Raw genomic sequence first — 12,227 nt, 5'->3', positions numbered from 1 at the left:
GAACCTTACAGGGCTAAATTCAAGTTGGCAGGGAAAGTTCCTTCTGAAGTCTCTAAGAAGCATTGTTCCTTGCTTCTTCCAGCTTCTGGTGGTCCCTAGCATTCCTTGGCTGGTGGTCACATCACTCCATTCACTGCTTCTGTTGTTACATTGCCTTTTGCTCTGTGGGCAAATCCTTCTCTGCTTCCCACTTATAAGGATCCTTGTAATACACTGGCCCTATCTAGATAATCCAGTCCCTTTAGTTATGTAAGAGAACATACTCATAGAATCTGGGGTCGAAGACTTGGATGTCTTTTGGGAGCCATTATTCAGCCTGCCACAGACTATCTGATTCCATATGATTTTTCAGTGGTGATGTTAACCTTGATCACTTGGTTTACCTGGAGCCTGCTAGGATTTTCCACTGTAAAGTTGTATTTGGGTTGATAGATTCCTTTCAATTGCTAGAAATGCAATTTTACTCACATCTAAATAAGTAATGATGTTGACATATGTAGCCATTCAACACCACTTACATGAAATGCCACTCCCTGCCAGTCTCAGTTTTAGGGCCTGGAAATACAAAGAGTAGCAAGCAATGGTCCCTGCTTACAAGGAGCTAATTGCCTAACTAGGAAAATTTTTATAATTTCTTTAAAGAAAGCTATTTTATAAGCATAAATGAGCATTCTTTTGAAACCATCTGGAAACTACTTCAGGATTGACCTTTGAATTTACACTGGTTTCAGGTCATATAAAAATGGAAATTAATGTTCTTATAATTTCTGAAGTGTGATTGGACTTTTTTGTGACTATTTTCTACTTTTATATGCTCTCTTGGATTCTCTTCTCAAAGGTAAAGTATTATCTCATGAACAAACCAATAAAAATGCCATCAGGATTCCCATGAGAAACTCCAGATTGATTTTATTTTGTGTCCAGGCAGTTTTATGAGACAAAATAGCCAGGATGCACCTCTAAACTCTAGGCGCTTGTGAAACTAAAGTGAATCCAAACCTTGAATTTCACCCTTTTTCTTTGGACTGCAAAATAACACACTACCTTCTCCTAAGGAATATGGTAGAATATAGACTTACCCATCGATTTTTCTCCAAATGGCACTATGGCACTTCAAACTCAGAGTGGCTCCATGGGAACTCTCATTCAGAATAAAAACTCTGTTATTTTTACTGCTTGAAAGAGGCTCACCTTAAATTAACTCCAAGTCATGTCTGAAATATATATCCCATATCAGGTTCTCAAGTCAAATACTCTTGAAGTGAAATAGCTTCGAAATACACAGGGAATTTATCATTCACATACTGCAAAATTCAAGCTTCCCTTTGCTTCATCACAATATATCAGAGATGAATCCTAGTCATATTGCTTATTAGCTACCTGCCTTTGATGAAGTCATATATACAAGGGATTTAAATAACATTGAGGGCCAGACATGGTGGTGCATGCTGTGTGATTCCAGCAGCTCAGGAGGCTGAAACAGGAGGATCATGAGTTCAAAGCCAGCCTCAGCAACCTAGCAAAGTCCTAAGCAACTTAGCAGGACTTAACTAAAAACAGAAGGATATCAAGTTGGAGGCCAGTCTAGGCAACTTAACAAGGCCCTGTGTCAAAATAAAAAAAATAAATAAAAAACAAAAAGGTCTTAGCAGGACTTAACTAAAAACAGAGTGTAAAAAAGAGTTGGGATGTGGCTCAGTGGTTCAGCATCCCTGTATTCAATCCCTGGTACCAAAAAATAAAATAAAATAAAATGACCCCAAAAGTGACAGTAAGGCTGTCCCTCTCTACCTCTTGTTGTAAGATTCAAACAAGATACAAATATGAAAGTATTTGAAAAAATATCAAGTCCTAAATAATTTTAAGTGTCTGTGTAGTCAATTATTATTCATTTTAAGTGTGATAAGAGTATTTTAATTGTTTTGCAAAGTCCTCTGGGGATTGAAGTAAGGGGCACTCAACCACTGAGCCCCATCCCCAGCCCTATTTTGTATTTTATTTAGAGACAGGACCTCACTGAGTTGCCTCTCTAAGTTGCCAAGGCTGGCTTTGAACTCGCGATCCTCCTGCCTCAGCCTCCTGAGCTGCTGGGATTACAGGCGTGCTCCACCACGCCCAGCTAGAAAGTCCTTATATTTTAAAGCATAGGTCAGCACGTTTTCTTAAGGGGCAAAACGGTAAATAATTTGGGCTGTGTGGACTCCAGGCTCCCTGTCTGGGAAAGCAGGCAATTGACAAGAGGAAAATAAATCTGTATGACTTTGCTCCAATAATCTTTATTTATAAACAAGAGGTTGGCCCACAGGCCAGACTTTACTGACACTGTACCAGAGAGACTCATTGAAATATCTTTGAATGAAATGTTCTGATAATGAGGATTTATTTCAAAATTGTATGGAAAGTGGAGAAGTGGGAAGGGGCCAAGATGAAAACATCAAAACTGACTTGACAGCTCTCAAAGACTGGTGAAGGGTCTGTGGTCATTCATGTTGTACATCTGTTAATTTTTGTGTTTTCAGTTCTCTGTTTAGAATGCTATTATATGTCAAAAATGTAATTTATCACTAACGTGATTAATAATGTCAACCAAATAACTAACTACTCATATATATTTGAAACCTTGGCTGGATAGTATTAAGTAGAACTTCCAAAGAAGAGTGGTGGCAGCATTTCATTCATTCAGATATGCATTGCCTCGCTTCACATCAGTCAATCTCAAGGTATAACAATGAAGTCCCCTGGACCTGGATGTAGTGGTGCCCACTTGCAGTGTCAGGGACTTGGGAGGCTGAGGCAGAAGGATATCAAGTTGGAGGCCAGTCTAGGCAACTTAACAAGGCCCTGTGTCAAAATTTAAAAAAATAAAAAACAAAAAGGTCTGGGGATGTAGCTCGGTGGTAGAGTGCCCTGGGTTCAATCCCCCGTACCGATAAATAAATAAAGATTGAAGTGTCATGCACACGATTGCAGATGGAAGTGGTTTCAGAGTGGCTGGTGGATTTTCAGCCAAGAGAATGCCTCTTATTATAGTAGGGAAATGGACCGATTTGTTCTTTTTACTGTCCCCACCATCTTTCCTCGTTCCTCCCCATGGATACATTAGTATATTTTAAATTACACTCGTGTCCCATGGAAGCCAAGATAAATCAGATAGATAATGAGTTGTACAGGACCTGTGGAAAGAGGTGAGAACAGAGCAGTGTACATTTTACATAGAGCTATGCCAATCAAATGCAGCTCAGAGCCTTGTAATTAGACACTTAAACATTAGACCATACCACCTCTCAGAGAACAAGAAGGAGAAATAGGTGAACATGCCTCCAAGTTCTCCTTGGAGGTGAAATGGACAAACAGGAGAAAGGAAAAAAAAAGTGTACTCAAACATAAGTAAGTAGAAACTATGAATAAAGAATAAGGAAATTGAAAGACTAGTGGGAAAAAACCAAAAGTCCAACAGCTATAATTTCTATTTCTTCGGTAATGGTGTCTTATGGTTTTGTTTTCTGTTTTATTTTGTTGTTTTTTGTTTTTGTTTTTGTTTTGTATGTGTTTTTTTTTTTTTCTGTACAGGAAAAAAAAAAAAAAACAGGATGCCCAATTCCTGTCTCATGTCTATGATTCACATTTCTTTAAATACCAAAGTAATTTAAGATATAGAAAAGAAAGAAGCAAAAGCTCATTCATTCCCAAAGGTGACAAGACCAGACTTGTGCTTTCTCTTTCAATAAACAAGATGAAACATTCCATGGAAACATGAGAGAAATTATGCAACAGTTTGCTGAAAATGCTGCTAGGTTTCAGGGTGACTATTAGCAATAGTGATCATGCCCCCATTTCTAATCTCATGACAAAGATGCTTCTCAAAGGATTCCAGCAAAGCTTGATAATGCAATTTCCCATTTCCCTGTCACATACCCCAGTCCTGGTCTTAACCCCACTTCTGCGTCCCCTTGCCAACAGTGAGATGCCACCTTTCAAAATGAACATCTAATCTGCTGTGTTGGGATTAGAGACCTCTCTATAGCCATTCAAAAATGCCTGGGCATGGTGGCACACACCTGTAATTCCAGTGACTTGGGAGGCTGAGGCAGGAGGATCACAAGTCTGAGGCCAGCCTGGGAAACATAACAAGACTGTCTAAAAAAAAAAAAACCAACTTGGGGATGTAGCTCAGTAGTAGAGCACCCCTGGGTTCAATCCCTAATACTACCCCCCCCCAAAACAAAAAGTCCCTTCTGGGTTGGGTTTGTAGCTCAGCAGTAGAACACTTGTCTGGCACATGTCAGGCTCTGGTTTGCATCCCCAGCACTGGGAGCAGGTGGTAGAAAAACAAAGAAATCATCTGCTCCACTTCCTTCATTTATAAACCCTCCTTTTCCCATGATTGACAATAGTCTTCCTCTGGGTGTTGTACTATGGGAATTGATCACCAAAGCATATTTTCTTTCTTTAATAAAGGCCTGCAAATGTGGAAACTTTGCCTTTGAAAAGAGATTGGCCAGACACCAGCCCCCCAACCCCAAGGCTACATCGTTATGTCTATAGCAAAGAATGCCTGTTTGCCAAGTATACAAAAATAACAGAATCAAAAGTTAATAACTCTGAGCAGGTTATAATAGCAGACAATGATGTTTGTGAACTTCTGAAGCATTTTGCTTGAGATTCAGTAGCTTCAAATGTTCAGGGAAGTAAAACACAATTAATATATTTTTTCTAACTTTCAATTTAAAGAGTCATTGAGGTGAAAACAATCAGATCAGAAAAGGAATGAGGAGAGGTTTCTGTTACTAGGCAATCAAGAAGCAACACAAACTGTACTCTGCAAGAAAAATCTTTTACTCCTTCCCAGGAACTAGGATACACGAAAAGCAGCATTTGAGTGTTTCCTTAGATAGAACTGCTGAGCACATTCTCCCTAAATTCTCACTCCAAGCTCTAGGTCTACTCAAGAGTGTGTTTGTACGTGGGGACACGTGTGTGTAGGAGAGTTAGAACCTTGCATTAGTTGAGTGTTTACTATGTGCCAGACACTTCTAAATGCTGTCTATTTCTTTGGATTTTGAATCCTATTAAGTAGGTACTATTATTAGTCCCATTTTAAAAATAAGGAAACAGAGGTCCAAAGAAGTTTTATAAGTCACTCAAGATTATATGATCAGTTAATACCAAATTCCAGTTTCTAACTCAGGCAATCTGGACTAGATTCCATGCTCATAATATCTATTCTAGTTCCATGGGATTTCTGAATGAGAATTCTTTTTTTAATTATTTTTATTTATTCTTTTACTTATTTATTTATTTACTTACTTTTGGTGCTGGAGGTAGAACCCATAGGTGATTTAACCACTGAGCAACATTCCTAGTCCTTTTTAATTTTTATTTATTTTTATTAATTTATTTTACAGTAGAATGCATTTTGACATATTTTACACAAATGGAGCACAACTTGGAATGAGAATTCTTACTAGTTAGAATCAGATATTTTAGATCTCAGATGGACCCTCCACTCCTTCATAGCCAAAAAAACCTGAGACCTAGACAGGTTGAGACCATCACAGTAAACAAATGTTGCACATAAGTCAGAACCTGGGTCTGCTGGGAGCCTATCTATATCTTTTCTTCTACCTCCCACACATGATGTTTTCTCTGGAGAGATTTCATCAGAGGAACCATGGCATCCACAGAGATGTGCCACTCAGATTGCCCTTCAAGACAAAATGTGCTGTTCAGCTGAGAACCTCTACCTGTTGGATACATTAACACTTAACAGATAAACTTTGACTTTCTAGCTGGGGCTACCCTCTCCTTAGGAAGCCCTCAGCCAAAGACTCAGCTTGGCAGAAACACTAGGACCTGGTCATTTCTGCCCAAATATGGACTCTCCTAGTGGACAATCTTTGCACCAAAACTCCTATTTTGTTGTCTGAGCTGCTTCATGATCCTAACCAACCTGGCTTTGTCCCCTTTTATTTTCTTTTTAAAATTTTAATTATTTAAATTTTTTCACACTAGGGACTGAATCCAGGGCCACCTTACCACTGAGCTATATCCTCAGCCTTTTTCATTCTTTGTTTTGAGACAGGGACTCCCTAAGTTGTTGAAGCTGGCTTCAAATTTAAAATCCTCCTGCCTCAGCCTCCCAGGTGTCTGGGATTACAGGTGTGCACCACCACGCCCAGCCTCTTTGTATTTCAGACATTACCTATCTGCAGCATATCTCTTTCTCACCTAATTATTTCTGTATCTGCTTTCCAGAGAGGATTCAATTGGTATAGGAACAAAATGTACTTTGATACTTCTAACATTGAAGATGGAAGAAAATCATTGAATTTAAAGGCCAATCACTTGAACAATATCTTTGCTTCTGTCTTGTCTTCTTCCGTGTGAAGCCTCTTAGTATTAAGATAGAACTTTAGGTCTTCAACATCTTTCTTGACTCTCAAGTTAACATCCTCCCTTAAGAAATTCCTAAAACAATTAAAATACAGTGAATTTAGCCACACAGAATTCTTTTTTTAACATATATATATATGTAGGCTCTTGCACTGCCCTATAATTCTTCTCACATGCTGCTTCAAATGTCCTAAATATTTTCTACTCTCTCCTTCAGCCAGCAAATTTCTCATTGTTTCACACCAAGTTCAATTATCACTCTTCTGCAAGGCCTTGCTGGAGTCCTCTGGGCAGAACAATCCTATAGAAACCCCCCATTACTATTATATCATCATCATTATCATCATCATCATAGTTTAGATATTAAGAGAATGTGAGAGATGATGCAAGAAGGTTTAGAGGTGAAATAATTGGGGTAGGAGAGTTTAAACCTAATCAGTGAATTCCCTGAAAGAGATTAACTGAGTGGTAACTATAGGCAGGTAGGGTGTGGCTCAAGAAGTGGGGCATTGGGGCATGCCTTTGGGGTATATATATTGTCTCTGGTGAGAGGAGAAGTCTCTCTCAGCTTCCTGGTGCCACGTCTGGACCTGCTTTCCTCTACCACACCCTTCCGCCATGATGTGCTGCATCATCTCAGGCCCAGAGCAATGGAGTTGGCCATCTACGGACTGACACCACTGTAACTATGAGCCCAAATAAACTTTTCTTCCTCTAAAATTGTTCTTGTCAGGTCTTTTGGTCACAGCATCAAAAAGGCTAACTAAAACAATCATCATCAACATCATCACCACCAACAACGTCATCATCATCATCCCTATTGAATTCTATTGAATATTATTCAATTCCAGGTTTCGGCTAAGAATTAAGTAAACTGTAATGAGGCAGGTAGTAGCATTGCATCCATTGTTCAGGTGAGGAGTCAGACACAGAGAGATTAGAAAGGAAACTCCAGAGCCCATCTTTTAAGAACTATGTGATGATATATGAAAACAGTAGGTTCTCTTTTCTTTTCCTAGACACCTCTTCTTAAGAAGGGAATGGCTTGCTGTCAACTCTGATCAATAGTCAACAGACCTGATGGGAGAAAGAGTGAGAAGGAAAGACTCTTTCCTTCTTCTGTTGATAGTTAATCCTTCAGATTTTCCAAGACTCTTGTCTTCCACTCCCTTTATTTTCCCTCTCTCCTCACTCTTCTCTCTTTCTACTCCCTGGTTCCATGAAATGTAAAGTGGGAAACTGGAATAGTGGATTGGGGAGTGAGGCAAACCTACTGCATTTTTTCTCTGTTGAAAGCTTTCACATAGGAACAATGTGCCATCATAAGAGTCGCAGCTGTCACTCTTATAATGAAAGCAGATTAATAAGAGAAAAGCACAACAGATTAATTCAATCGACATTTTACAGGACACAGGAGGCCTCAGAAACAAAGACCCAAAGACCCAGGAAAGACTATTTTTGTGTTTAGGTTCTATGAAGAAAAAACAGACATGTAAAAATGTGCTGGGACAAAAGGATGTGACTTAATAATAGGGGAAACCTGGCTGGTTTGATTCTTCTTGGCTTCTCTTTGTGGTAATTCCTTCCTCTTAGATATAAGGCAGGACTCCCTCTGGAATGAGGGTCTTATGACCTACTATCAGACAAGGTAAGTCAGAGAATTTCTTCATGGCCAGCTCCTACACAAAGAGGAAGATTAAAGTATTATTTCTAGCTTTTATGACTGTCTTTTGGGAGAAAGAGGTTCCCATTTCTATGATTTGTCTTAGGGAAGAGAAATTGTAGTTTCTATGGCCTGTCTCAGGGGAGAAAAGGACCAAGGGAAAAAAGAGCAGGAGAAGGTCAGAAAGAGAGTTTGCTTCTGAGGCTTTCCAACATCCTTCAGTTTGAAGGACCCAGAATGCCAAAGCGCCATACTTTGGCATATTATTATCTGAGCCCCCAGTGCTTCCTATTTTTCATTGCTGGTTGTTGTCTATATATGCATCCTCACGTGGTGAGGCAGAAAGAGCTTGAGTCTGAACTATGTTAAATTGGTGACAATAGTGCAATTGGCAATCCTGGTTCATATATATATATATGGAGAGAGAGATGGGGGGAGATGTGTGGTCATATGACCTTTGGCAAGATGCATGACCTCCTGTATTTCTCTTTAATCATTTATAAAATAGGAATGATAATTTCTAACTCACAACATAGTTATGAGAATTAAATGACACATAGCAATACTCAATAAACAGTGGTTCCCTTTCCTAAGATCATTGTTAAATTTGGCCCTTATATTCAGTTAGCTCCATCATAGTTTTGTCAACCATATTTGTATGAAATTCGCTTCTTTTATGGAAAGGTGTGTTTTTCTCTATAACTACATTGCATTTTTGTGACTAATAATATAAATTATATTTAATATATGTCATCATCAGTATACTTTTTTGGACAGACAAATCAAATTATTTGATAAGTAGACTGATGTGTGAATTTGACTGGGAGAAATAAATCTTACTGGTGAGTAGGAGAAATTCTGTTCTCATTTGTGATATGATGAAAAGGGATGTTATAGTTCTAATAAGGCATGAAATGGTAAGACGATTATTAATTGAATGTGACCTTTGGGTAATTTATGCCTATGGGGAACTAAAATATTAGGGGAAATGAGGTTTTAAACAGCTATTACATTTCTTCACACATCCACTTACTCATCCATGTACTTCTTCGTTTCTCCATCCATTTATTATTCATCCATCCTCTATCCATGCATCCATCTTTCCACCTATCCATTAATTTGTTATCCAGCTACTCATTTATCTATTGCACCCATCTTTCCATTCACCCATGCATTCCACTGACTCATGGTAGTCACTGACTGCATGTGAACATGCATAAGTAATGATCCTTATCATACGGGAACTTTCCATTGAAGAGGGGAGAAAAAAATAAGAAATATGAGGCAAAAGCCCTGGAGAGTCGTATGAGAACCTACAGAGTTCCTAGGCATGAGAAATCACAGCTGACAGAGAAGAAGGGAAAACATCTTGGATGTAAGAAACAGAATTTACTTTGGACTCTGAAGATTCTAGAAGAATCAGGAAGACATTATGGATGAAAGAGGGAGTACATTTGTATTAGAGTCTGTAAACAAGTCAAGATGGCACCTGGCATTTTGCAGAGGGAGTGGTTTGTGAAGTAACGCCAGCTAGCCATTGAGTGTGGAGATTCCTTATTGGTTGACTGCTGTATCTAGTTTATGTTAATTAAGATAAGCTGTGTGTAATGTATATATACCCCTCCGGTCCTACAATAAACTGCTCCCACTCCTGCTGTATCAATGTACACAAGTTGTTCGTCACCCCCCGGTTATTTTGCTGCAGCTGGACCGCGGCACATTTGAGCAACAAAGCTCCAAGAGAAGACAAGTTGTACTTCGGGGTGGTGAATGTTTTGGTTTAATCACATGATGATAGAAAAATAAGCTTGAAAAGTATGTTGAGGGAGATCATGGAAGGTCTGTAATTGTGAGATGGGAACTTTGGTATTTTCTTAGAAAGCACAAAAAGACCATGAAATTTTCTAAGTAGTAGACTAATACAAAGTAGCATGTAACAAATATTTTTAATAAATTTCAATTTTAATTACTTAGCTAATAGCTAAATATTTGTTAATATAACAAATATTTTAATAAATTTCCATTTTAATTAACTAGTTTAATTAGCTAGATAATTTAGCAAGTTAATAGCTAAGCAGAGGTTCTGGGATTTTTCTCAGTTCACAGAACCCTGTATCTCTAATTTTTTCATGGCACCTCTAGGCCAAAAGAATATCTAACAATTCATTTTATTAAATAAGGTTCAAATAACTTATTAAATATTTATTTGTTGGGAACTGCCACATAGGAACCGAGTGCCCCTTAGCCTTGAGTGAAAAGAATGTGGAGATGTGGCAAGCCAGTCATGAGCTGTGTGTGTGTGAACTATGAGCATTGAGTGCATAGGGTGGATTGAACAGATGTTACCCCTCTGTTTGGGTGGGCCTGGCTCAGGTCTTTTTGCTCACTTTGCCCATGATCCCTACACAGATCATGAGATGGGTGTGGCCTTCCTAGATGTCAGTCAATGTGCTGACAGCAAGACATCACAATGCTAGACTCAACCCCCTGAAACCTGACCCCTTGCCTCATTTGAATGGCTTCTCCCCAATAAAAGGTTCTGCAAGTGCTCTCTTTCTTGCCTGCCTTGTCCCTCTTGTGGAAGCTGTGGCTGAGGAATGGTCACTGAACCCAAAGAAAAGGTACTTTCTGTGTCTGTGTCTTTATTTAGTCCCCAAATTCACAAGTAAACTGGTCAGGATCACTTCAAGTGAATTTATATCCTAACAACCTAGTAGCCATTTACAAAATAATTTATATAAATTTTTAAAATTTGTAAAAATGTCATTCTTAAGTAACCTGGAGACATGGATTTGATTATAAATAATTTATGTGTGAGATAATTCAGGAAGTTCTGGCAGATATGAGGGGTACTGAAGCAGGAAGGTCAAGAGTCAATAAGTATATTATTAAGCAAGTTTCCACTGAAGGCAACTGCAGTTCATTCCCACTGGGAAACTCTGGGAGTCAGAGTAGAACATGAACCCGAGAATTTTTACTGGACAGGCAACTCTTACTGATATAGAAGACTACTCCTAGGGGAATGTTAATATCTTGGAACTTTTGGCTTGCCATGTACATGGATAGAGAGAGCTTCAATGGACAGAGAAAATCTTCAGAAAAATAGATGATATTTGGGTAATTGAAATAAACTCCATCCAAATGGTAAGGCCCAAGAAAATATGGGTGAGGTGGAGACAGTAAATGTGTCACTAGTAAAGCCTAGGAAGACAGCAATTGTAACAATGATCTGAGGGCAGTGCTCTTCCATAAGGATGAATTAGAATATCTAGAAGGCATGGATAGTTTGAAAAAACATATATAATAGAATATAACTTTATGTTTACAAAATAAAAACACTTTTTGTTTTTATTTCTTTGGTAAATATAGAAAGAAGATAGTAATATTCAAAAGAGTTCAACATTGGGACACATTAGTCTCAGAAGAGTGACTTGAAATACTCATATTTGCTCCTGATTTAAAATGTTTGAGAAGGGCTAAGCCAGATCCTTCCTGGCATAGTAGCAAAGGAGGAAAAGCATTTGTTTTTCTAGCCAAAGGGAAAGAAGTACTGATTTCTCAACTGAAAAGGAAGGTTGAAATTGGGAAGTATTTAGCAGAAGACTTGATTTCTAAATACATTCTCAACAAAATTAAATGGGTTTGCCATGTTCCAATTCAACTTAGTTATGCCTCATGAAACTGAGAAGTTTCCTATAAATTACATTTTAGAAATCATTTAAAAATTCTCAAGTAATCTTTTCTAAGGGGAAAAAAATACGAGAACCACCAAGCATGTCACTAAAATCAGCTACTCATCATTAATTTCTGTTTCCTAATGGAAATGAATGATTCACTCCTTTGTTGAATTTTACTTGGGGCTACATGTTTTAAAGTTGATCTAAGAGTTCATCCTCCAAACAAAATATATCAATACGGTCTTAATTTAGGCCTAAAATTTTGATTCAAATATGTCTAATGAATTTATGTCTATAAACTGAGTCCCCTAAATGTACTTGGCTGAAGGAAGAGGAAGTTTGCTCTAGCACCTGGAGGAAAGTCAAAAATAGTCTTTTAAATACAGGTCTCTGGCTTGACCTCTGAGCTCTCTGGAGAGATGTGCAATCAAGAAAAACCAAGGAACTCAATTTCTTGAGAAATTCTAAATATATAGGTTAAAAACATTATTGTA

The sequence above is a fragment of the Callospermophilus lateralis genome (genome assembly GCF_048772815.1).
Source record: "Callospermophilus lateralis isolate mCalLat2 chromosome X unlocalized genomic scaffold, mCalLat2.hap1 SUPER_X_unloc_1, whole genome shotgun sequence".
NCBI classification, from domain to species: domain Eukaryota; kingdom Metazoa; phylum Chordata; class Mammalia; order Rodentia; family Sciuridae; genus Callospermophilus; species Callospermophilus lateralis.
This window is presented reverse-complemented; position numbering follows the sequence as displayed.